Below are 27,887 nucleotides of genomic sequence, written 5' to 3'. Positions count from 1 at the left end.
TTAAGGAATCTCCACATTGTTTTCCAAAGTGGTTGCACCAACTTGCATTCCCACCAACTGTGTAAGAGGGTCCCCCTTTCTCCACATCCTCTCCAACACTTGTTGTTTACTGTCTTATTGATTTTGGCCATTCTAACTGGTGTAAGGTGACATCTCAATGTGGTTTTGATTTAAATCTCCCTGATGGCTAATGACGGTGAACACTTTTTCATGTGTCTGTTAGCCATTTGTATGTCTTCTTTGGAGAAGTGTCTGTTCATGTCTTCTGTGCATTTTTTGGCATGATTATCTGTCCTGTGTGTGTTGAGTTTGAGGAGTTCTTTATAGATCTTGTATATCAGCCATTGTCTGTAGTGTCATTTGCAAATATCTTCTCCCATTCTGTGGGTTGCCTCTTTGTTTTGTTGACTGTTTGCTTTGCTGTGCAGAAGCTTTTGATCTTGATGAAGTCCCAAAAGTTCATTTTCACTTTTGTTTCCCTTGCCTTTGGAGACATGTTTTGAAAGAAGTTGCTGTGGCTGACGTTGAAGAGGTTACTGCCTATGTTCTCCTCTAGGATTTTGATAGATTCCTGCCTCATGTTGGGGTCTTTTATCCATTTTGAGTTTATCTTTTTGTATGATGTAAGAGAATGGTCATATTTAATTCTTCTACACATAGCTGTCCAATTTTCCCAGCACCATTTATTGAAGAGACTGTCTTTTTTCCACTGTATATTTTTTCCTGCTTTGTCGAAGATTAGTTGACCATAGAGTTGAGGGTCCATATCTGAACTGTCTGCTCTATTCCTCTGGTCTATGTGTCTGTTTTTGTGCCAGTAGCATGCTGTCTTGGTGATCACAGCTTTGTAGTAAAGCTTGAAATCAGGCAATGTGATGCCCCAGTTTTGTTTTTCTTTTTCAACATTTCCTTAGCAATCCGAGGTCTCTTCTGGTTCCATACAAATTTTAGGATTGTTTGTTCCAGCTCTTTGAAAAATTCTTGTGGAATTTTGATCAGGATGGCATTGAAAGTATAGATTGCTCTAGGCAGTATAGACATTTTAAACGATGTTCATTCTTCTGATCCATGAGCATGACATAATGTCTTAAGAGAGATGATAACCATCTAATTTGCTTTTAGAGTCTCGTTGTCATAATTTTATGTGTAGTCTCTGCAAGAGCAAAACATGAAAATTACTTATCCTGTTTCACAATGAGAAATTTGAGTCTCAGGAAAGATATTTGACTTTCTTAGCGTCACAAGGGTTGTTGTTATTCTGTGTCCATTTTCCTTCATTCCAAGAATTCCAACATGGTGACTTGTCATTGAAGAAACATAATAGTATTTTCAATATTTCTATTTGAGCAAAGATTACTGCAACTCCTTACTTAGGATATTCTCTCCAACCTTTTATCTAAATCTATGCTGTTATTTCCCACCCTGAATATCTCTATCTTTAAAAGTGGATGAGGACTGCTTTTTCTAGACAGGATGTATTCCTTTGTGGCAGACCAGCACTGGCTTTGCAGAGGTAGAAAATGCTGGGTATATTACAAAAAAAAATAATATATATATTTTAATATAGAATAACTTTAATATATATTATATATTTAATCTATAATAATTTTAATTATATATATATTTATACACACTCACACATACATATACATTTTTATGCTGGAAATCTGGAACCTATAAGGTTTCCATAATCAAAAACTCCAGTAAGGCAAGAAATTCTTTGAGTCTAAGGTTATCATCTATCCCCCTCCTGATTCTGAGGGGATGTACCTACACCCTTCTTTTCCCAGGCCCAGCCTGCTGACAGAAGAGAAGCCAGCAGTTCTACAAGTTGTGGAATTACATCTAGAAATTTGTGGGTTGAAGCACATGGTCAGCCTTCCCCACAGCACATTTACTGGATTCTGGGATAGCACAGGAAACTTGGGAGGGAGGCAACCTGAATGCATCTAAAAGGTAGAGGGAAACCATGAGCCTTCTTTCAATGCTTAGGAAATAGAGACCTGGGAGAAGCTCTGCCCTCCAGCACTACGGTCACACCCTGAAGACAGTTGCTGGAAAAGGTGGCTGTATGGGCAAGCAGTCAGAGAGCCATCTTTGAAGGGCAGAGCTAGATCTTTGGCTTCTCTTAAGAGCTGAGGAGGTAAGCACTCAGTTGGAAGCCCAGGAGGGCTCTAAAAAGGGTAGGCTCATGCCTACTAAAACTCGAAGCAGGTTGCAAAACTCTCATGGAAGAGGTATCCTCTTTATACCCAGGGGGAAAGGAACATCCTTATCTTGAAGACAAAGGGACACAGAGGGGAATCTGAATGAGCAGACCTTACTAAGTTCATCCTCCCTTATTTATTCCATTTACCTCCTACACCTGGCCGTATCATACCTTTCTATAACTTTCCACTCTTCATCAAATCTAGCATAAAGACACCGAAGTTTAACCATTTCTTTGGGTCTTCATTTCCTTATGAAGACTCCCATGTTATGGGCCACTTACATAAAATAAATGTGTATACTTTTCTTTTGTGAATCCGTCTTTCGTTATAGAGATCCTGGTAGAGGGGTTAGAAGGGCAGATATTTTTCCTTCTCTACAATATAAAATAGTATCTCACTTTTGTTTTCTATCACCTTAAAGGACATCTCTGACTCTGAGACACCACTTTAAGCATCGCTTCCTTCAGTGAGTCTTTTCAGACCCACTGTCCCGTGTCAGGCAGTTAGTTCTGTGTTCTTCTGGCTTCCTAAACCTTCTCCATTATTGTAGTTTCTTTTTATGTTATGCTGTAGTGTATATTTTAGTTTATAGTACAGAGTGGAGTCATTTTTATTCAAGTTGGAAACATGCAGGGTTGAAATGGAACAATATAACATTGTAACAGAGATACACTCTACTAAGGAACATTTGAAATAATACAAGTTACATTGTTTTATTTATAACTGATGAAGAATCTAAGGCTATAATCACAAGTCAACTAAATGACTGTAAACTGTTTGTGCTGTCCTCTACACTGTGGCACTTCTTAAGGTGCTAACTTGATAAACTTACCTTACTTACTCAGTATTGTTTTAATTTTGCTCAATATTTGTATCCAAACTCCTCACAGTGATTTTTGGTGCTTCTTCGACATTTAATTTTATTCTCCATAACATTTTATTCTCTGTAATGTTTTCACCAAATAGAGGAGGCATTGTACTTGTTGAAAAATGGGCTGAAATAGCAGTAAGTTAAGAAAGGAAGTTAGATATGATACTGTGAGATACCAAACAAATGACATAATAATGTACGCCAGGGGTAATTGAGGAGAATCTGCATTGGAAATCACTTAACATAATGCAAGATAATTAAAAAGATTATTAACACAAAATAGATTATAGTTATTGCAAAATTACTTCTTCAACCAGGCAAGATTTGAATTATATTTACAACTTCATGAATGTATCCTTTGCATAAAATCTTTGTATTTGCTATTATTTATGTGTATATAATTTATAGCAGGTTGTCATCTTTAATGATATTAATTACACATGTTTATTTCTTCAATGGATGATAATTATCTCTAATGGTATAGGACACATAGTAGGCACACCCCAATATTTTTGAGTAAATGAGTAAAACTATTTTTTCCATCTGTGATTTAGCCATGTTTATTTCACACTTATACATTCTTTGTGTTTTTTGCCTACCCCTCCCCCTTTTTTTGTCCTGTTGACAACTTTGGGATTCTATTTGTTTTGTTCATATTTTAATAAACATTTTTATATCCTTAGGGCATTTCCTTTCAATTTGTTACAAATATCTGTTGTGAAGGAAGACCCCCTTGTCTTTGTGATTCTCAGTTAGCACAGACGGCAGAACCACAGTCCTTCTTTCTTACAATCTGTGGCTCTCCATATCCCCCTGGGACATTTAGACTCAAGAAGAAAAATGATCATGGGTCATAGGTAGGGTCTGGGCAATGGGAAAATTTTAAACAAACAAACCAAAGCACCTACTATGCTTGGTTATTTAAACATAATATCTAATAGCACTATCATAGCAAATCTTTGGATTGTAACTTCTGTCTTACTAATGAAGAAACTGAGGCTCACAAAGTGTACTTCCCAAGGCCAAACAGTTAATAAGCAGCATAGCAACTATTTCAAATTCACATCTGCCTGGATTCCCACTATTCCACAATAACTTTGAAATGGATTTTCACTGAGGGAAGCACAGCACATTTTTTAGATTAAAAAAAAAAAAAAATCTTAGCTCCTACGGGTCCCACTAAATAGCTTCAAAATTATTAGAATAGAATGGTTTAGAGAGAGCCCTTTGTCTACATTCCATTTATCCTTAATGAAAACTCCACATTGGATTCCCAGAGAGCTCTTGTTAAGTCTTTGAGTTATATGGCCGTGTTATCTGGAGAAAAACCATGTGGAGCTGACCACAATATGCCTGGTGTCTAGACTTCAACAACCCTGAAGTATGTCTGATCAATAAATGAATCTTTTATACATTTTTACATGGAAAAACATGCTTAACTTTGGATAGAAAATTCTTGAGGAGGACAAGTCAGTATATAGGGATCTTTATAATTTTCAACAAATATATCATTTATAGGGGCACCTTGGTGGCTCAGTGGATTAAAGCCTCTGCCTTCGGCTCAGGTCATGATCCCAGATCCTGGGATAGAGCCCTGCATCAAGCCCTCTGCTCAGCACAGAACCTGCTACCCTTTCTCTCTCTCTGCCTACTTGTGATCTCTGTCTGTCAAATAAATAAATAAAATCTTAAAAAAAAATTTTTTAAAGATATATCATTTATGTATTATTGGGAAATATATTGAGAGAATTATTAATATGTATTGCAATCAGGATTTATTTAAAACCTAAATCTTGCAGGATATTTTATTTTAGCTTGGAAAATGTAATAAGCCCTGCTTTGTTTAACAAACATCAGCTATTCTCTTTATCATTTTCTAACAACCATTCAACTGTAAATAATGGGAATTATTACATGATGATTTCACCAAACTGCCTGTCAGAGGATGTAATTGTTGTTATAATTTAGTTGGTAAGTATATGTTGTTCTGCAACCACAGATACTAACTCATGTCAACATCTGGAACCTTAGATTCATTTAGATACAGTCACCATTCTAAATGAAAATTCAGGAGGTCTGGGCAACCTCTGCTTCCCATATATAAAGAAAAGATCAGTGGGAGGAAAGAAGTGGGCAGAAGAGAAGTTTATTGAGCACCTATTTTTTTTTTTTTTGCCAAGTAATATATACTCATCGCTTTCCATAATATTTTATTCTTAAAGTGAACATGATGAAGCAAGACTTTGTATCATTCATGTTGAAATGCAAGAATGAACATATCTATATGCAAACCACAAGCTGAGCTCCAACACCAGACTTTTAATCTAGAACTGAACTTAACAACTTAACTTTCTTTTGCTTGCTTTCTTTCTTTCTTTCTTTCTTTCTTTCTTTTTCTTTTTTTTCTTTGAGAAGGGGAGGGCTTGAGGGAGAGGAAGAGAGACAATCTTAAGCAGGCCCCACACTCATTGCAGAACCCCACCTAGGCTTCATCTCACAGATCATGGCCTCTCACCACCTGAGCCTAAACTGAGTCAGATGCCCCTTGGGCTAGAACTTTTTAAAACATATTACCTCACTCCAACCACCTTCATTTGCCTAGAAGGCTAGAAGCAGATACCAAATGGGAGGAAACCATTCCATGGCATTGAGACCTGCTTCCTTCAGATTTTAGAAAGTGAAAAAGTATGTCCAGAGCATATTGTGCTCAATTAATATTGAGCATATTAAGTCCCACTCATTTATCTCACCTAAGTTCACCTTTGAAAACTGTCATTACCTGAAACTACTTCAACTTCAAAACTTCTAATTTAAGCCCTGTTTACTAGTCATAACTTCCTTCCTTCAAGTTTATGCTTTTTGCTGCCTTGCTCTGCATTTTTACAGAGTATGAGATCCCACCTAGAGTTCATGAAACAGAATCTGCATTTTAACAAAGTCCTTAGGTAATTTGTATGCATATCACTTTTTTTTTAGATTATTTATTTATTTATTTGACAGACAGAGATCACAAGTAGGCAGAGAGGCAGGCAGAGAGAGAGGAGGAAGCAGGCACCCTGCTGAGCAGAGAGCCTGATGTGGGGCTCGATCCCAGGACCCTAGGATCATGACCTGAGCTGAAGGCAGAGGCTTTAACCCACTGAGCCACCCAGGCACCCCTGCATATTACTTTTGAAAAGCACTTGTGACCAGCTTTCACCTCATTGAGACCTTCATGAGACTATCACTTAGTGAATGACTCAATCTATTTTCTCCCATTCCAAAACCATTCTATTTACTTGCCTGGCTCTCTTATCCAGCTTGAAGGCTAGGACCCATTTTTCTTAAAAAATGAACAAACAAAACAACAACAAGCTTGGCTAAATCCTAGACCAAGTAAATCAAAATATCAAGAGGTAGAACGTAGGTACCAGTAAAAAAAAAAAAAAAAAAAAAATGATCAGATAATTTTAATGGGTACACACAGTTGAGAACCAAAATTCACCTCCCCTTCATTTTTGATTGTACAATTCTATCCATCCAGCAAATGTAATTCTGTATCCATCTGATTAGCCTTTTCCCTATTTAATATTTACATATTAACAAAGCTGAGCTGATATAGGACAGCAGGTAACTTTATTTTGATCATTAACTTTTTTCTTTACATCCTAAATTCTCTATAGTTAACATATATAACTTTATAATTAGAAACTAAATAATTTACTGGTTGTCCTAGGCCACAGAGTTATGAATGGTTTTGTCCATCTTACTGTTTTCTCTGTCTCCCACAATGAATGGATATTACTTTAGCATACAGAAAATCAGACAGATTTTAAAGAAAAGATTCTTAAGTACTTTCAGAGACAATTTTGTTAATTTTTTTTAAATGCATAATTATATATTTGGTGATTTAAAAACAAATCCCAACATGAATTTAAAAACTGAGAAGAAATGCCCCAAATGCTAAATGATGGTATTAATAATTTATAGGTGATAATCTTTTTAAACTTTATTAGTTTCTATTGATACATAATAAGTTGCCATAAACCTGTCAACTTAAAACAACCCTCATTAATTATCTGTTTCTGTAGATCTAAAGTGCCCTGTTTACCTTGGTTTTCTGGCTCAGGGTCTCACAAGGCTTCAGACAAGCTGGGCTTGATTGGCTGGACACATTTATTTCTGGGGTTTGGGGTCCTGGCCCAAGCTCATGGGTTATTGGCAGAATTCAGTTCTGCTCTAGGTCATAGATCCTTATTTGCTTGCTGGCTGTGGTCCAGGGCCACTCCCAGTTCTAAGAAGCCTCTCCAGGTTCCTTGCCACATGCCTTTCTTCCAGGTGTCTCAGAACAGTCTCAGTCAATTGGGAAGCTCTGTAGAAAAGGTCCAGTCCTGCTTTTATGGGCTTGCACCTAATTAAGTCAGGTTCACATGGGATAATCTGCCTTTCCGTGAATTCAAATCAACTGATTTGGGATCTTAATTATGTCTGGGAAATCTCTTCATCTTGGGATAGGTGTTCAGCTAATCATAAGATCAATATCTCATCCTATGTATAGTCCCTGACCACATTTAAGGGGTGGGAATTATACAAGCTATGTATACAAGGACACATGAATCTTGGGGCCATCTTAGAATTCTGACCACACCAGTAAACTTTGGTGTTCCTAAATTTCTACCATTAACTCTGTGAAATTTCAAAAATTAAAATTTAGTTTGTAACAGTCTCAAACATGAAACCTTTGGTGACATATATCTCTATCTTTACATATGTGTGTGTGTGTGTGTGTGTGTGTGTCTATTTTGTATTTCTTTCTATGCATATATATATATGCAATATATATATGCATAGAAAGAAATACAAAAAGACTCATATATAGATGTGCATATATATATGATCTTATTTGTTAACCATAATTTAGATATAACTAGGTAAAGTGTATATTAAATCAGTATTAATTAGAAATGTGGTCGAAGCCACAGGTCATTTGTGTAAAATTCTTCATGTATGATTGTATGTAAGTATGCATTTTGCATGGGTTTCCTTAAAGTATTAGTGCAAGTTCTGCTGCAGGGTCCACATAGGTACCACATGGACTCGCACTGCCCTAGCAACAGCCCCGAGCAGCTGTCACCACCTTTTTGCGAGTGCCAGAGGTGTTCCAGCATCAATGAAGTGGCTCATATACTTCCATAGACACAGTAACAGCCCCACAGAAGTCATTACCGTGTCAGTGCAGGTGCTTCCACTGTTACGGTGTCAATGGAAATGCTACTTTAATGTCAGTGGAATGGCCCACACACATTCTATTGCCATCATAAAAATAAAGGAAATAAAACACACACAAAAAACAGGCTGTTGTCTGATAAAGAATCTAAATTAAACCCTCCAAAGCTGAGGGAGTCTCACCAGCGACTCACAGTTTGTGATTTGCTATTTGTCACTCCATTCTCTCAGAATGTGGTAAACACAGCAGTTTCCAGTCAGAAAGTCCCTTTAAAACAATTGCAGGGCTTAAGAGGCAGTCCTAGGAATTAAATAAGTCCCACTCTGACCAACTAACACATCTGTTATTGTCACAGGCCCTGCCATGAAGGAAGTTTCCAGTTGTTCTTTCTTGTGGACATGCTGCTAATCTGTGTAGTGTAAACCTTGAAATTAAGATCCAATATAATGTGCTGCTTTGATATTTGGTGAAATAGGACAGCCTCAAATGCTGAACTGCAAGCTCCTACCCACCCTGCTCCTGCGAATAAGGTCACATAGCCAAACAACCATCCTTCTCATGGGGACCAGACACAGTGTGGCTTACCCCTGAGCAGTGGGCTTTAGTTCCCTTCTAGCCCGCGGATTATTCATACAAGCCAACTGCATCCTCTCTCAAGAACCAGGATTCGCCTCACCCCTTCGTAACTAGAAGGCCTGCCTCTTAAAGGCTCTAGCTGTTAATTCTGTTCCCAAACACAGCCTTTGTGTGGCCATGCATAGTACAGCATCACCCTCCACATCTGAGCTGCGAGTGTATGTGACTCATAAACGGCTGGTGATTTCCTCAGTTCAGTGTCACATGCCCTGTGATCAGCCAACTGTGAAACTCTAGCATGGGGATGTTAGATGGAAGGGGGGAGCTGACCAAAGTGGTCTGTTACACTGTGACCTCTTGATTATGCCCACTGCCACTTCTTCAGCTAATTTTAGATCTTAGCTAAATTTTCGTCATTCCAAAGAGACCCCTGCTAATAGCCCTTATGATCTTAGTATTTTCCTCCTTATTAATAGCTGAATAATTAATATTAATATAATACCAACTATGCCGTTTGTTTGTTTGTTTGTTTAACTATAGAGGATATTTCTAAAGATATGCCATGGTTCTACAGGCATATTTTATAGAGTCCTGCTCTTTCTTACATTTGTCCCTCTCCATCCTCACTTCTGCTAGTAAAGACGTGTTTTAGCCCAAGAAAGCAAGAAAGTCATGCCATGGGAGGCAATTGGTGTGTGTAATCAGAGATCTGTTTTTCTTGCGCTATATTTTGTGGAATATGGGAGGCAACACATTCAATACAACTAGACACCTCTCTCACAGGGTGGTGGAGGCAGAAAGCAGAGATCCTATGTGAAAGTGGGCACAAATCTAAGGAATTATGAATCCCAATGAAGGGATACTGTTTGGCAGTCTCACAAGGCAGATTGGCATGGTCTGGAAGGCAGCCTGAAGAGAAGTAAACTTTTCTCTAGACTCAGAGTGTATTCATAACCTCTCCTCTTTAGAAATAAGAAAACAATGTTGTTATTATTCCTATCCGAAGAGCATTATGTTTGTAAGGACTGTTGGGTAAGTGTGAGGAACTAAAGAACTCCTTAATTTATATTTGACAAAAGAGTATAAGGATAGAGTCTGATATTCCTCCACGTGATTGAAAATTACCTGTTTATTTCAAGTTTTCCTGTGGATGCTAAATCAGAAAATGTTTATATGGTATATGATATGTATATTATGCAATTAATAAAATTTGTGAACTAGGTCATCTGTTTATAGAGTTCTCTACTTATTAATGCAGACATGATTTCTCTTGAGGTTTCCTTTGAATTTTCTTTAGCAATATTTACTTTTTGAAATCTCTTTCAATTTACTCTTTGACTATAATGGCATTACTTGCCTGACTTGATTTGGGACCTTAATTAATTGTTATATCGGGTCTGTAATTGCTAAAGTACTTAGTGTGCTATGCATCAAACATTAACAAATTGTTGACTAACCAGCTGGGTTGCACCTGCAATTACTCATTTGCAGATATAACTAATTGCCAAAATGTCACCCATAGAGAAGCCAACATTTGGTTCTCTGCTCCCAGTGAGAAAGGGTTCTCGTGGCTAGTGGGTCACACAGCCATAGAAACCAAGCTTCCATTTGTAGGATATTAACCTTCCTCATATTCAGGTTTCTATCTAATCACTTGATAAATATTAATACATTGTAGTAGTTTTGTGAACATCTTGTGTTTATATTAATACACAATATTCATCCTGAGCACAAGTCTCTCCATGTGTTGTAGGTTCCATTGGTCAAAGAACTTACTTGTTTCATGCTTTTAGAAATTGTGAAGATAAAATAAAGCATCAGGGCAGAGAAGTTTAAATCTTCAAACTTGCTGAAAAGTGCCTAGCAGCAGTATCCCAACTCTCAAACCGCTGAAACCATATAAAGAAGAAATTGACAAGTGGGGCAAAAATGTCACATAGAGGCCATTTTTAGAACATTTAAGACCTACCAAGAACTTAACTTTGGGGACATAATTAGGTTTATGTAGCTTTTATTATAAATTACTTTTTTTCAGGTTAAAAAAGAAAAAGAAAGTGCATTTAAAGAACAGTGTCTACATTTCAACATGCTCAGCATTTTTGCTTGTCTTTACTGGGAATTTTTTCTTGAAGCAGACCTTTTTTTTTTCTTTTAGATTGAAGAAAAAAATTGAAAAGTTTATATAAGTATTTAAAAGTATGCACACATGCTAAATCATATGCATTTTCATTTAAAATATAAAAAATAGAATACCTTAAAAATGTTCATTAGTCAAAATCTCTGAAGTTTTTAATCCAATTTATGGCCAATCACTTGAGATTTGAAAATTAACTCTTGTTCTCATAATTTGTCATTATTTTCTGAATATTGCTTCAGTGGAAATAAATGGATTTTACTTAGGTAACTGAAAATTTACCAAGCATGTCTTTCCCTCATAGAATTCTAATCAAATGGAAAAACATAAAAATTAGCTAACGGTGGTAAAAATTATGATATCAGAAGAGTTTTTTTTCCACCGGCAGCATAACTGTGAATTAATGGAACTCTAGAGGTAGAATTAGACCAAAATACATGTGGATTTATTTAAGTATGTTGATTTTGAAATGAGGGCTGTGATTAATAAAACAAAAAACAAACACATAAAACAAACAAACAAAACAAAAACAAAAACAACAAAAAACCCTGATGTAACAGAGTAAGAATGAAAAGGAATAAATGCCATTGTGGAGTCACTGTTTTTTTCGTAATTTGCTGAGCAATTTACCTATACGTCCTCATTTGGTTAACCTATCAGCCCTAAAAAGAAGACTCCATAATCCCTATTTAATATAAGATGAACTGAGACTCAGCGATATTATACAGTAAGTTCAAGGCCACACATTTAATGTCTGTCAGAGCCAGGGATTTGACAGAGTGACACCAAAAGTCAGTGTCATAATCAATAAACTATGCAGGTTCCATTACTCTGTGGTAATGTTGCTCATGGATTTTTATATCCCTTAGTTTGTTATTTGTAATATTCATTGTTATAACAAGATATATAGATGTGCATGTAAATGGGCATAATACTTAACCTATCTACATTTTAGAGTTATTACAAATACTAAGGGAAACAATATATAAGTGTGTATGTATAGTTATGTCCATATCTCTATCTAATCCATATCTGTGCAACTATCTTTATTTGCATTTCTGAATTTTGCAGATTCCCAAAGAATGAGGAATTCCCCGAGAATAAAAATCCAGTGAATGTTCTGCTTGGGAGCAAATACAGGTAATTTCCCTTTGGGGCATATGCTGGAACATTCTAGAATAAAGAGAAGATCTTGGCAATCACACTAAAGGCTTAAAATCCCAATTTCATTTGCTACCTCACTTTATAACATGGATGCAATTAGCCAAACTTTATGATCCTCAGCTTCTTCTTTATCTTTCAAAGTAGATAAAATTGATTCATGCAACAAACTTTTATTGAACATTTATTGTGTTACATGACAGTGCGCTAGGTGCATGGGATCCTTTGCTGGTTAAAACCCAGCAAAATACCTTCCATTGTGGAGTTATTTAAAAGTGAAAGAAACAAACAATAAATAACGAGTCCAATGGGTAAATAAATAATTGACTCCGCTGAGAGTTGGTAAGTGACGTGGGAAATAATCATGCCAAATCAACACATCATGAGAGTGGAAATCGATTAATCATGCAACATACATAGAATAGGGTTAATCACCCAGGGATCATCCACTCATGGTTAGATTATTTTTGTCCTACTCTGTACACCCTGGATCTCTTTCCAGTTACCACATTTTTCCCCTGATTGCAAAATGTGAGGTGAACACATGTCAGAAACACTTAGCTCTCTCACAACTCTCACAAGACCCTGCTCCTCAAGAACCCCCCCCTTTTTTTTCTTTTTTTAAAAGCATAGTATTTTAAGAAATAATTGAGTCAAGTACTTCAACTTTTGTTCTTCCTGTGAGTAGTTTAGTTCTTATATGTGAATAATAAAGAAAGAAGCAAAACAACAGAAGTCTAACAAGAAATCCCTGCTGAAGCCTCCTTTGTGCCAAAAAACAAAACTTTAAAAGAGGCAAAGATCAACACAAGGAAATTCATAATTGCTCCAATGTGGGATAATATACCATATGCCCTTCTATAACCGGGCACAACAGGACATTGCCTAAATGACTTTCTTAAAGCACCCTATTGGGTCTAGGTACAGAACTGAAAGCCATATGGTGCAATTCAGCCCTCCACATGAACTTCCGGGTTTTTATTGTGTGTTGTCACATTATTTCACTATCATTTTTGATTTGCATGTGCAGACTGCTTTTGCAGTAACAATCAAAACCTCACTGAGAGTGCTGCAGAGAGAGGTAACTTCTCTTTGCCTTGACAGAAGGTTGTGCGGTCTCCTTCAGCCAGCCTGTTGGCTTAGGATTTAGAAGGTCCAAGCATCTAGAGAGCGATATGCAAACTGCTGTGCAGCCAATAGGCCTTGAATACAATGCAGAGGCTCCCTGTAAAAAGCAAATCGAAACAAGTACCGTTTCGGGTCCTGGCTCAAAGACCCATTTGCACTCTGGGTTACAGAGACTTCCTCAAGCCCCACTGTGATCCAGACTGTCTTTATCATGTCACCACACATCTATGCTTTCATCCAGCCCGCCTTAGCTGCAAAGACTGAAGGGAAACATAAAGGTGTAAAAACTCTCCAGAGCCTCTTGTGCTTAAAGTATGGTGGAAAGAACAGATGTGTTAAGAGGTGATTAAATGTTGTGGAATGCTGACATAACTGTGGGGGCAAGGGGATACACAAAAAACTAATGACCAATGGGATCTGAATGGGATTGAAATGCTTCAAACCAGGGATAATGACAGAACATATGATACCGCTAAATAGACATTTATAGGATAGAAAATAATTAGAATGGCATTCAGGTAAATGAAACATAACTGTAAAGATGTGAAAGTGTGTACTGTGTTAAGTCCTTGGTAAATTATCTAGTTGGTGAGAAGTTATTTAGCAGTTGAAGTATGAGCTATGGCCAGAGATGATTATAAAGGCATGCTTAATAGATTGGGCAAGATTATGGAAACTGTGAGTGCCATATTGAAGAGAAACCTCAGGAAGAGGTGATGTGAAACTCCTAAATACTTTGTAAGAAGAGGAAGGACCTGATGAAGGCCAAGGTTCTCTACAGAGATGTAGAAAAATTATTAAAGGATGCCCACCTTGCTTATTGGAAATGAAATCTTCAGCAAACTCTCATCTCATTCCCTTACTGAATGTAAGTCATTTCCTCACTGAACCAGAAACATATATCTATCATCAATGCCCTGGAGTTTACAATGGCTAGTCTTACAAAGTTTACACAATTAGTTAATTAAAAAATTGAGATGAAGGGAGATGTGTGGGGGTAAGGGCTGCCGAGAAAACTTTTCTGAAGGACTGCATGAAATTGGATTGAAATGGCACCAGTTTCCATTATGTCTCCAGAAGCGTAGGAGTGGTGGTGTCAAAGTTGGAGCAAAACTGAAAAACTGGTTTAGGATACAGAGGTTAGGGTTCAGATTATGTGGACAGGATGTGGAAAGAATTAGACTCTCCAGCCCCAATTAGATTATCCATTCTTAGGCTTTGCTGATTTAGTCCGTAGGAGGAAAATAACCTGTCCTCAACAGTCCTCAGATACAATACTCTGTTCCTGAAGCTATCCCTCACTAGGAATATAGGAGAGGAATATATATATATATATATTTCATATAATATATTTCATATATATAATATACATTTCATATAATATGTATTTATATATTAATTAATACATAATATATAATATATAATACATTATATATTAATTAATATATTATGTATTAATATAATATATTATATATCATATTATATTTATATTATATATTTATATTATATTTCATATAATCTTATAGGATATGTTTATATATTCACATGTTAAATATATACTTTAATATATATTTTTAATATACATATTTGAATATCCCAGTTGAAACTCAAAAGAAGCCTTCCTTAAGGAATTTGACCTTCAGGGGCACCTGGCTGGCTCAGTCAGTTAAGTGTCTACCTTCAGCTCAAGTCCTGATCTCAGGCTCTTGGGACTGAGCCCTGTATCAGGTTCCCTGTTCAGCAGAGAACTTGCTTCTCTCTCTCTCTCTGCTTCTCCCCATGCTTGTGCTCTTTCACCTTCTCTGTGTCAACTTAATAAATAAAATATTTTTTTTAAAAAAGGAAATTTAACCATTCATGCCCTTTGCTTTTCTGGATTCTTACCCTTTCCCTTATCTTACTCATTCTAAATCTTAGAAGAGAAAATCTTGTATTTAGAATTAAAGGGTTTTCAATGTCTATTTCAGACTTAAGACCATCCCAACGCACAAAATATTTTCAGAGTAGCCATCATTCATCTGGCATCTCTAGTTTATCTTTAAGCTAGAGTTGCTTCAAGCCAGAGTTTGGCCAGGGTAGGATAATTATGAGAACCAGGAGGAAGGAACATGAGTGTGGACTTGCAGAGATCAGATCCAAGCAGTTAAGGAGAGCTCATAGTTATTGAAATCATAATGTAAGTCAAACAATAGCCCTTGCAGAGTCCTAGGTGGAATCTGAAAGAGAAAGAATAGTAGATAACTTCCTTGAAAAGTGAAGGCTGATGTCATTGATAAGGGTAGTTTCTAGAAGTGAATCATAATGCTAGGAAACTGTTAAACTGGAATCTGAGACCTTGTCCACCAACAAAGTGAAGAAATATTCGTACAGATGCCCAGAAAAGACAAGAGGACTTCCCAAAAGCTTTTTGTATGTATTCCTCACGTCTAAGCATTTCTATTTACTCACAATTCTTAAAAATAAAATTATGTGGTTTCTGAACACCTGCTCCCATGCCCTGACTTCCTATGAGCGAGACAGCCTGAACATTTTTATGACTTCTGCATATCCAAGAGGACATGCTTTGGAAGAAATGCTGCCCCTTCAATGTGGGACCCAAATGTGGCTGTCATCTCTGCTAGTGTCCAATAGATCCATCAACTCCAAAATCATTTTCCTGTTACCGTCACTTTGCATCACTTTGCAATAATTACAGTTGCTTTCTTTGTCTTGCTCCTGTGGAATTAACAAGCAGAAAAGAAAACCCATTAACCTCTCATGCTAGGGACAGGGGAAGGCATTATACAGATACACACAAATATTTCCATCACTAATTCTCTCAACAACCTTGCTAGATAAGAATTACTGTCTTCTTTTATAGTAGAATAAATTCAGACTTTCAGAGATGAAACATTTTGCACAGTAATCACCAACTGGGAGTGATGGAATGCGAATGAGAAAGTCTAGGAGACCAGAACTGATGATTTTTCCCCTATATTGTCCCTCAATATATTAAGCAAATATAAAAACAAAAATCCTGAATCTAATTCAAAATCTCTGTGCAGATGTTTCAACTTTATGACCTGATTTTCAGCTAACTAAAAAGAAGGTGTGGCAAGGGTGCTGGGGCAGGCATCTAGGATTGCTGTTCCACGGGCATTGATGTAGCTTCTGTTGGAGTAATTTTACCTATGAAATTCTGTCTTTCATCTCTGAATGCCCAAGCACTTCCCCTCAAGCACTAAAGGAATTTGAATTATGCAAGGGAATGTAAGGAGTTCAAAGAGGAACTGTTATTTTCATCCAGGTAAGGTTTTTTTTTTTTTTTTTAAAGTTCATTTGAATAGAAATGTGCATTTTTCTAGAGGCCATTTAGTCCAAATTCACCTTTCTTCCACTTACAGACATCATCATCATCATCCTCATCACCATTCTATCATCCTGATGTTATCATATCAAGCTTTATCTCCATACCTGCATATAGAATATTGTGGTAGGACATTCTCAAGTTGCTCTTTGGAATCATCTAGCAATCACCTAAAATGCAGATTCTGTGGCCCTATCTGAGGCATAATAAACCAGAATCTCTAAAAAATAAGAGCCTTCAATGTAGCTCTTAATACTTAAAAAAAAAAACAAAAACAAAACCTAGTGGCTTTTAGAAGTTAGAGAACACGTTTACTTGCATCACCTTACCTTACCTTTTCTTTGAGGGAAGGAGCATAGCCAAATTTTAGAAAATTTAGGTGAATTTTGCAAGGGAAATCATATGGGAATAAACCTTCGGATCACCTACCTATAGGCTCAGTGCTCTCCATTCTTTTGCCAGGGCAATGACTTGAAGAAAAGGTACCTGATGGAGAATTATAATGGTAGTAGGCAAGATTTACCTAGGGGCATAGTTGTTGTTGCTGGGTGGTGCACCTGGGAGGCTGTGTTGATGATAGTTGTGAAGCTGCATTTGGGCTGAGATAGAGTATGATGTTTTATATCTGACGTGCAGGTGGAAGCATTGTATCCTGTCTCACATGCTTAATGTTCACAAACTGCAACATATGCATTGATCCTCCCAACTTCTTCTAGTTAATCAGCATCTTCTAATTTCTGCTTTCTTCTGTATCTTATCATAGTCTACCCCTTCAAGGCACTTTCCAAATGCTTATTTATCTCAGGCTGTTGTGCTTTTATAGTATTTTTACAGATCAAACTGAGTATCAGTTTACTCTGTATCTACATCTGGCATTTTAAAGAAAATCAGACTAACATGTTATATAGCTCCACTGGAACTTTATAGTTTTTCTTTTTTAAGTTTTTATTTATTTATTTATTTGAGAGAGAGACACAGCGAGAGAGGGAACACAAGCAGGGGGAGTGGGTAAAGGAAAAGCAGGCTTCCCACTGAGTAGGGAGCCCCATGTGGGGCTAGATCCCAGGACCGTGAAATCATGACCTGAGCTGAAGGCTTATGGACTGAGCCACCCAGGCACCCAGAACTTTGATCTTTCTTTCCTGTACAAGCAAATCAAGCTGAAGAACTTCTCGTGACTTTTGTATGTAAATGTGGAAATGATTCTAGATATTTTCTTTTTTTCCTATAATCATATAACTGCAATATTCCTTCAAATATTCTTTCCTTCAGAATACAGTTTCTATAAGTGAACCAACTTCAGCGTGATTTTTTGTACTTTTACTAGGAATCCAGAAGTAAATGTATCCGTGTGACATTGACATGGAGGGATGTCGCACACATGCAAACACAAGCACATGTGCATATAAATGCATCTAAAACAGAACAGTAATAGCAATAGTCCTTGTAGCTCAATTTGTACCTTTATAAGGCTGGACAATGCCATTGTGGGACACAAGTATTTTAAGACAGGTAGATCTCTTATTTCAAAAAGAGGCTCAGAGCCTAACTCTAGTGTTTGTCTTTGTGGAAATCATCATAAATATGTTACACATATACACTCAAATGTATCACAGTGATTCTGTGGGGTAAATATATTATCTCCATGTTCTAAATGACCAAAAATGCCAAGATTAAGTAATATGTTCAAGATTACGTATCTAGCAAGTGCTAGACGTGATTTGAATTCAAGCTGAAGTTTTTCATGTCCAAAGTGTATGATTTTCTCACTATACATGATGCAAAACTGAAAAAGATATAAAGTCAAAGACAGCTTGAAAAAAGGCACAGGGATCCTTTATGATAATGTGATTTTGCAGTTGTGTGAGTCCTCAGTTCATGTTGATGTCCTCAGGGAAGTGATGGGATTTTCTGGGTGTCCTACCATAAGCATGTACAATTTTGTATGGTTGTCAAAAAGAAAAAGAAAAGAAAAGAAAAAACGGGGGGGTGGGGGGAGTTGTATGTGTAAAATTAAGGACAGTCTTTACAATGAGAGCTAATTGATCAGAGTAGCAAGCTATATATTTGATTTGAGCTTTTTTATGACATTTTTTTTAAAAAAGTTTTTATTTATTTACTTGAGAGAGAGAGTGAGAGACAGAGCATGAGAGGGGAGTGGGAGAGGGAGAAACAGACTCCCTGCTGAGCGGGGATCCCAATGCGGGACTCGATCCCCGGACCTTAGGATCATGACCTGAGCCAAAGGCAGTCGCTTAACCAACTGAGCCACCCAGTGCCCTACATTTTATTCACCATTCATTTGTTCACTGTATTTTGCACATGAGATGTTATCACTGTAGAACCTCATTTAACCCCATTAATAATTTCAACAAAGGCGGAAGGAGGGACGGAGGGAAGCAAGACAATGTATGAGTTTTCTTATGCTACCTTGAGGCAGAAACACAAGGAACCAAAAACTTGATTTCAAATAGACGCCCTACTGAAGAAAACTTACAGTAAGATTTACCCCCTCCCTTGGATTTTCAAAATGTTATTTTGCAGCCTCTCTTAGGTAACCTCAGAAAGACACTGGCATTCCGGGTAGCTACCATTTGTCTGTGTTTGAAAGCAATTAAAAGCAGTAAACGATGAGAAACAAGACACACTGCTGAGTGACCTTGGAGAGGGTTGCCTTTAGCACCAGGCTGGGGACAGTCACATCATTATTAAGGGACTGAGAGCACGGTCGTAGGAATAATCAGACTTCGGAGGACGTTTTCGCAGGGGGCAGCTCCTCCGTGTCAGTCTCTCACTCACACATTATGGCACCAAGTGCTTTTGATTATGGGAGAACAAATGAGATCTACCTTGAGTTATATCAGCATTCCAGTTGAAGGTATTAAAATTCTTGATGAGGTAAAGCCGTGTATTAAGAGCTTTGCCACTTAGGAGCCTCATAGCAGCTGAGAATCTACAACTAGTCTTGCCCGCTTTCATCTCCTGTGAGACATTAAATAGCACTGCTCTTCCCAATTCAGCTGCACAGACATTAATTTTATGTTTGAAATAGTAATAAATAAGTAAATATATAAATGCACATTTTCTTAGCTTTTGAGATGTCAAGGGAGTTTCACAGAACCCTGAAAGAAAAGTTCATGTATTTTTTTTCTTTGAAGATTTAAGATGATCTGAAAAGGATGATTGACTGGCATTGTTCCATGACTGTATCAACTGCAGGAACTCTTCTGTGTGTCATGGTCTTGAATCCATCAAAGTAATTAAGACATTTGTAAAAAAGTTTCCGCTTCAGTAAAAGTTAAAAAGTAACCCTCAGTAATGCCATGGAAAAAAAAAAAAGCATAATTCCATCCAAAGGAGCACAGTCAGATTGATAAAATCCCATTCTTTTTTTTTTTTAATATTTTATTTATTTACTTGACACAGAGAGAGATCACAAGCAGGCAGAGAGGCAGGCAGAGAGAGAGGAGGAAGTAGGCTTCCTGCTGAGCAGAGAGAACAATGTGGGGCTCGATTCCAGGACCCTGGGATCATGACCCGACCCAAAGGCAGAGGCTTTAACCCACTGAGGCACCCAGGTGCCCCGATAAAATCCCATTCTTATACAACTTTAGTTAAATATGTATGTCTTGACAATAGAAATGACAATAATAATAGTATATTTATAAGGGATCATTTTGTTAAGACGTTATGCTAAATTCTTTGCATGATTTAGCTTACTTAATCTTTACAGCCATCTTCAAATAGATGTTATAATCATACCTATCACTTAAATGACACCTTTGGGGCTTAGGGAGATTAAGTAGTTTTCTTATGATCACATAGTTAATAAAAGGCAAGTCTAAGAATAGAACCAAGCTTCATTTGGCAGACTACAGACCCTGGTGGGTTTTTTTGTTTTGTTTTGTTTTGTTTTGTTTAAACATCAGTTATGTATTATTTATTTAATAACTTCATCATGGTTTGCTTTCCTTATAACTCATACAGAGTTTTATATTATTTTATTTTGTTTTAGAGAAAGAGAAAAATGTGCGCCTGGGTGGCTCGGTCAGTTAAGCTTCTGACTCTTGATTTCGATTAGCTCAAAATCACAGGGTCCTGAGATGGACCTCGGTGCTCAGTGGGCTTTCTACTTGAGATTCTCTCTCTCCCTTTGCCCCTTCCCCATGTGTATGCATGCACACATGTGCTCTCTTTCTCTTTCTCTCAAATAAATAAATCTTAAAATGAGAGAGAGAGAGAAATTACAAATGAGCGGGGCAGGGGGAGAGGTAGAGGGAGCATGAGAGAGAATCTTAAGCTGGTTCTGTGCTGGCATGAAATGCTTAAAACACTGAGCCAGCTGGGTGCCCCTACAGAGTTTTATTTTAAATATCTGGAGTTTGAGAATTCCCATGGTGCATATAAGCAGTACCTTCATCTGGCTTATAGTGAGGTTTTAGAATTCAAATCCCGAAACTGAAGGAACAGGTAGAAACTATATCAGAATTCATTTGTCTTGTAAACATACTAGTTACATTTTTCTATGTGCATATAGTTATCTCCGTTACAGATGAAACAGACCAGATATTTCTGATTCCAGTATTTCCTCCATAACCATCCGTACTTAAAAAGCAAGAGCTGGAGCTAGAGATTATGTGTTGGTTTTCAATAACTGATTCAAACTGCAGTTTAGTAGCTGGAAAAAGGAAAGGAAGGGACTTCTACAATAGATTTTAAATCCTAAAGTACTCCACTACACCTTTCTGGTAATTTGGGAATGAAGCTGGAGATAAATTAAATGCTCACCATCTTGGAAGTGATTTATATATGTTGAACCACAAGGGAAACTCAAGAATCGCTACATAGAAAGAGAGGTATGTTTCCAGTTTAAAAGAACAGGAAAACTAAGGGAAGTAATGGAAGTCTGTAGGAAAACCTTCAGAAGGTATATACCAGAATCAAAACCAAGCAAAACAAACAAACAAAAAGCAAGCTCTGCTCCCTCTAGACCAAATACTGCTTTAGTCCGTGGACTTTGCTGGGAATTCCCAGTTCTGATGGGGAATGCAATGAGGCGGCTTTGCTGAGTGATTGCCTCTGCACGCAGACACTTTTAGACGGCTGTCGAGGGTCCAGATGTCAGAAAAAGGGGTTGATCAGGGGAGATATTCATTGTTTGTTTTACTGTAACTTCTGCCTCCCGTTAGCGAAAAGAGTAAAAAGGAAAACATTCTCTCTCTCTCTTTTTTTTTTTTTTTGTGCTAAAAATCGGGGGATTTCAAAAGAAAATGAGATTGTAACATAAATATCACCATTTTTTTTTTTTAAATCACAGTAACAATTGTCAGTGAAGAAAAGCCAGCCAGACATATCATAAAGCTAATTAAAATTATGTCAGGAGATAAACTAATTAGGACACCAGTGTACAGAGATGTGTCATTGTGTCATTCTAGGAAAAAAGAAAGAAGAAACATTGAAATTCTCAAAAAAAAAAAGTTAAATAGAGAATTCCATACAATAGCAGGAAAGCAAATTAATTACTGCTTCACTCAACACTGACAGAGAGTATAATAGAAATAAGAACCTCTAGAGATGTGTTTAAAGATAAAAACTTGTTTTTTAGCTAGCAGCTGTTTGTCTCATCTTGATGTCCTATCACTTTGTCAAAGTGACTCCTCATTCTCTCTGAGCTCCTGAAGGAAATCACTTAAAGTCTCAGGAATATGTAAGAGGGGGAAGCCTCACCAAACAAGTGAATCCTGACAGTGGGTCTACCTTTAAAGGTCTGAGTCTGTAAAATTATGAGATGCATTTGCATGAGGTGCTGACAAGCCTCACTGTGAGGGAGAAAACACAAGAAACATTATAGCTCTTCAATTTCTGAAATCCATTTTTGTGCACGAGCTGCTGGTCATGTCTTTGCAAATTTCTCGAGCTGCATCCCATAAAACAACAAAATTGAGCACTGTCAGCAGAAAAAGAGCATTTTGAATACATCAGTCAGAAAACAAGCACATTTGAAAAACAGACTTAAGAAAAGGTCAAACGGGAGGTTCTAGAAACCCACTAAAAGCTCTCACGTGAATGCCTGTATCTATCTATTTGGAAACTAATATAGTGCTGACTACCACAAACTTTCACATGATTCATGCTCATTTCATCTCCCATAGCAAAACTTAATTAAATATTTCTACATCTGGCTTCTTGATATGCTTTTGAAACTTTTGAAATAATTCCCTTAAGCTTTGAGAACTCCTGAAAAATATATTTATGAGTACAAAGAACTCTGCTAGAAGTCACCATGGTTAATTACAATAAAACAATCTTTGTGATTGGTATCATGTATAAAGTTAATTGTCTCATTAACCTTAGCCATTAGAATCTAGTCCCATTATAAATGAGAATCAAAAAAAAGGGGGGCAGGGATGAAATATAAATAATGACATCAAAATAGTGTATATTCCTCGATTATGATCTTTCAGATTTAAATGCATGTCTCCTTGGGCTAATAACTAATAAGTGCTGTAATGTCAAGATGATAGATTGATAGAAAACTGGCCATGCTGTGTTAGCGGCTTTCAGGATAGCTTAGCACATTTCAGATTTACTATCTTTACTTCTCTTTGACATTTGCATCTCTAGACAACAGAAATTAAATAATTACTTGAAATGGAAGAAACAAGTCCTTTCAATGTTCACTAGATCTCTTGAGGTAGATAATGGAGAACCTGTGCAAACTTCTAGGGGCTTCTGTGTTCATAGGGCTAGAACAAGGAAGAATCTAAGATTCCAGCTTATTGGCTGAAACATAGGATGATGTGGCAGGCTTTAACCAGCATTAGGGAAATAGCATCAAGAGTGAGCAATGGATCATTCATTGTTATAACAGAAGGTGAAAATCTTTTTTTTTTTTTTTAAGGATTTTATTTATTTATTTGACAGAGAGAGATCACAAGCAGGCAGAGAGGCAGGCAGAGAGAGAGGAGGAAGCAGGCTCCCTACTGAGCAGAGAGCCCGATGCGGGGCTCGATCCCAGGACCCCAAGATCATGACCTGAGCCGAAGGCAGCAGCTTAACCACTGAGCCACCCAGGCGCCCCCAGAAGGTGATAATCTTAACTCTAGGGGCTTAAAGGTAATTTAAGAATGCAAATGATTGGGGCACCTGGGTGGCTCAGTGGGTTGAAGCCTCTGCCTTCGGCTCAGGTCATGATCATAGGGTCCTGGGATTGAGCCCGGCGTCAGGCTCTCTGCTCCTACTTGTGATCTCTAACTGTCAAATAAATAAATAAAATCTTTTTTTAAAAAAAGAAAAGAATGCAAATGATTAACCAGGGATTGAAGTCACCTAGAAGAAGTAGATTATGATCTAGTCATAGCTTGACTCAGGTGTTGCTAACTAAATGTATTCCTGGATTCCATTCTGTGTTCCATTTTACTGACCCAGATACTGTGTATCAAAACAAAATCTGAAATTGGCAACATCTACCATTAATTGCATACCTACCATATTAGTAAGCATTAAATGAATATTTACCTATACTTGGTAAGTACCTAATTTACTCTTTTATTCCTTCTTAATGTTCATAGTGCCCAATTTAGTAATTAATTTTCCAATTGTCCCCATATAACAGAAAATATTGGGACTGAAGTGCCCAATATGGTTTGGTGTTCTTAAGTAAGGAAACCTACTGATCATCTGTATCATTCTGACAGCCTGAGGTGGGGGAAAAAAAAGAAAAGAGAGAGAGATAGAGAAAGAGAGACTAAAATGTGATACTCATGTGTGAAATCTTTTAGCTCTACAAAGTAATAATGTATGACCTGGTACACTAGGAAACATGGACAATTAAAGTACTAGTCTGTGCCCAATAAAACATACAGAGTTGCTTTAGGGATAAATAAGGGCCTGTGTACAAGGAGAATTTAGGAAACATTAAAAGAAATGGGAACCTGAGAGATTCTCTTTTCTATAGACAGAGTAGGCCGTCAGAAGTTAGTTTTGTTTAGGTTTCAATTTATGTTTACTTAATTTGTGGATTTTTGGTCATATGCTCTACCTAAGAGAATAGTATGGAAGAGTATGCACAGGTTCAGTGTTAAAGCTTTTATTAATAGTCATAAACTTACAGTATATTTTCATAAAAGCCAATCCCACATACTTTACACAGTAATATAAAAGATATGTTTGACAATCTTAATGGAAAATAAACTATGATCATTTCATAGTTAAAATAGAATCATTCTCGACATGGTCTCTCAATAACTAAACTCTACTGTTTTCCTGAAGATGTGAGAAAAAATAAGGAACCTGGGCTGGTTAAAAAGATAAATGATTAAAAAGCAAAAACAAAAACAAAAACAAAAACAAAAAAACTTCAGTAACAGAATGAAGCCTTCAGGGAAGGAGTATCAAGGGTTGCTTCTTCTCAGTAGAGTTCATCCAATGGGTTTGGGCACAGAACCTTTTAGAATAAAGGTACTTGATGAATAAAGGCCCAGTTGCTATGGAGATTGATTCTAAAATATGGCACTTACTGTTCAGGCTGTAAAAGAAGTGGTTGGGGAAACTGCTGCTGCTCTCCCGTGATGTTCTGATATTCCCCCTTGCTCCTTTTCTCGGGTCTTGGCCCCTCTTGATCCCTATTCCCTTCTCTCACCTGGATTACTCTCTTTTGGTTTTCTGCTCATTTTCTTTTCTTATTCTCTTTAATTATTAGCATATGAAATCTGCCACATATATTAGATGAAATTGGGAGTTCTGAATGGGAAACTTAGTCCAGAAAAAAACACTGATGAAGAAAGAATCAGTCGTCTCAAGGGCTAACCCACATCTCATCAGATATGCTGAATGAGGTTGTCTGAGAGTGAATCCCTTTGTGGAGGAGTGTTCAGGGAACAGGACCATGGGCTTATAGAAAAGTGATGAGGGAGTGGAGTGGTAGCTGAAAACAAAGCTTAAGCTGACACCAGCAACCTCCCCTTCCCTCCCCAACTTCTGGGTAGGATATGTATGACATTCTTCCAGGAAATCTCTTACCTGTTTTAATGTTAATGCATTGCTAGAGGGGTAAACAACCCTAACCTGACATTGGCAAGGTCTCCATTATCTTGTAGGTCCTCTTCAGTATATAAAAGCTCTTTTGAACACTCCCTTTTCCTTACTTCCCCCAACTCCCAAGTATATAATCACCACTCCTTAAGACCCCAGGGCAGCAGCTCTTTCTGCCCACCAGTCCTGTTGCCAGGCTTTAATACCCTCTTAGTAGCTCAGTTGGTTAAGTGTCTGCCTTCCACTCAGGTCAGGAGCCCAGCGGCCTGGGATTAAGCCAGGCATCAGGTTCTCCACTTAGTGGGGTGCCTGCTTCTCCCTCTCTCTCTGCCTACTTGCTTTACCTACTTGTGCTCTGTCTCTTTTTCTCTGCCAAATAAATAAATAATATCTTTAAGAAAATTAAACAAACAAACCAACCAACCACCATTTTGCACCAAAGGCAACTCAAGAATTCTTTCTTGATCATCAGCTCTGGAACTCACCCCATCGACCCCAAACAAACCAAAACGAAACCCCATCTCAGGGAAGCCAGTATCTATACTTTCCAGTCATGGGCTTTTGGCTGGTTATTTTTTATTTTATTTTATTTTTAAACTTTTTTTTTTAAGATTTTATGTATTTATTTGACAGAGAGAGATCACAAGTAGGCAGAGAGGCAGGCAGAGAGAGAGGAAGGGAAGCAGGCTCCCTGCCAAGCAGAGAGCCCGATGCGGGACTCGATCCCAGGACCCTGAGATCATGACCTGAGCCGAAGTCAGCGGCGTAACCCACTGAGCCACCCAGGCGCCCGGCTGGTTATTTTTTATTTTATTTTATTTTTTTTGGAACTTACCATTTAAAAATTTCAACTTAATAGAAAGCAATCTTAAAAACAATTACATAGTTTTGTTTTCTATCTATCTATCATCTATCTGTCATCTGTCTATCCTCTTTTTTCCCTCATATGTCAGCTTGTGATTGCAACTTAAAGAAAACTATTAAAGTAGCATACAGTAAAAGGATAGCAATTGAAAACACAAAATTCTATTCCTTAGATATCCATTTGCAAACAAAAAGAAAGGAAAGCTTACCTCCTGGAGGCTGAAATTGGAATACAAAATTCAACAACTGAAGTGTCTTCCCTGGTTCTCTCATAATGATTGCATGCTTTAATTTTTCTTTGTGTGTGCCCGGGGGTGTGTGAGCTCCTTTCATGTGTGTCTTTGTCTTCCCACTGAATAAAAAGTTTAATGTGCTTACAAATAGTTTCTCCAGCAACACCATGTTGGCTAGCTTATGTGTTGGGGTTACTGTGGCCCTGATTCTTAGCCCACTCCAATACATAATTCACCTCAGAGATAATACTGCCTAAGTGCAGACCTTATTTCTCTTATTTTCATTGTTAACTGAAATCCACTGACTGACCAGCCAGTTAGGTGAACTGGTACCCATCTTTGAGCCAATCAATATTTGCCAGTTGGTCAAGTTATACAAATATTATAACTTAGTCCTACCCTTTTAGCAGCTGCAATGGACATGATATAGCTCAGACAAGCTAGGGACAAATGTGTAAAGCTGGCATTCAATTGCATATAATATGTCTATGTTATGTTTTTGGATTGCATTCATACATGCATGTGATCAACAAAGATATATTCCAAATATCAAAAACTCTATAGAATTGTCTAGATGTTTAAAATGATTCATTGTACATTTATTTAAATACATGTTTTAAAATTTCCCTATTGTGAAGAATTTCTTATTCCTGTGCTGTGAAAGATTATTAAATAAACTACCTCATTGTTAACTGCACATCATCCCAAATACTCCATATGAATAGGTGAAAAGAGAAAATACCTTTAAAAAAAGACTAACAGGTGGGGCATCTAGCTGGCTCAGTTGGTTAAGCATCTGCCTTCCACTTAGGTCCTGATCCCAGCATCCTGGGATGGAGCTCCAGACCTGGCCTTCTGCTCAGCCAGGAGTCTGCTTCTCCCTCTCCCTCTGCTTCTTCCCCTGCTCATGCTCATGTTCTTTCTCAAATAAATAAATAAATAAATAAAATCTTTAAAAAGTTAAAAAGAAGGGGCACCTGGGTGGCTCAGTGGGTTAAGCCTCTGCCTTTGGCTCAGGTCATGGTCTCAAGGTCCTGGGATCAAGCCCCATATCAGGCTCTCTACTCAACAGGGAGCCTGCTTCCCTCTCACTCTCTGCCTGCCTCTCTGCCTACTTGTGATTTC

This window comes from Mustela putorius, unplaced genomic scaffold, assembly GCF_011764305.1.
Source record: "Mustela putorius furo isolate JIRA1106 unplaced genomic scaffold, ASM1176430v1.1 tig00000174_pilon_pilon_pilon, whole genome shotgun sequence".
Lineage (NCBI taxonomy): Eukaryota > Metazoa > Chordata > Mammalia > Carnivora > Mustelidae > Mustela > Mustela putorius.
This window is presented reverse-complemented; position numbering follows the sequence as displayed.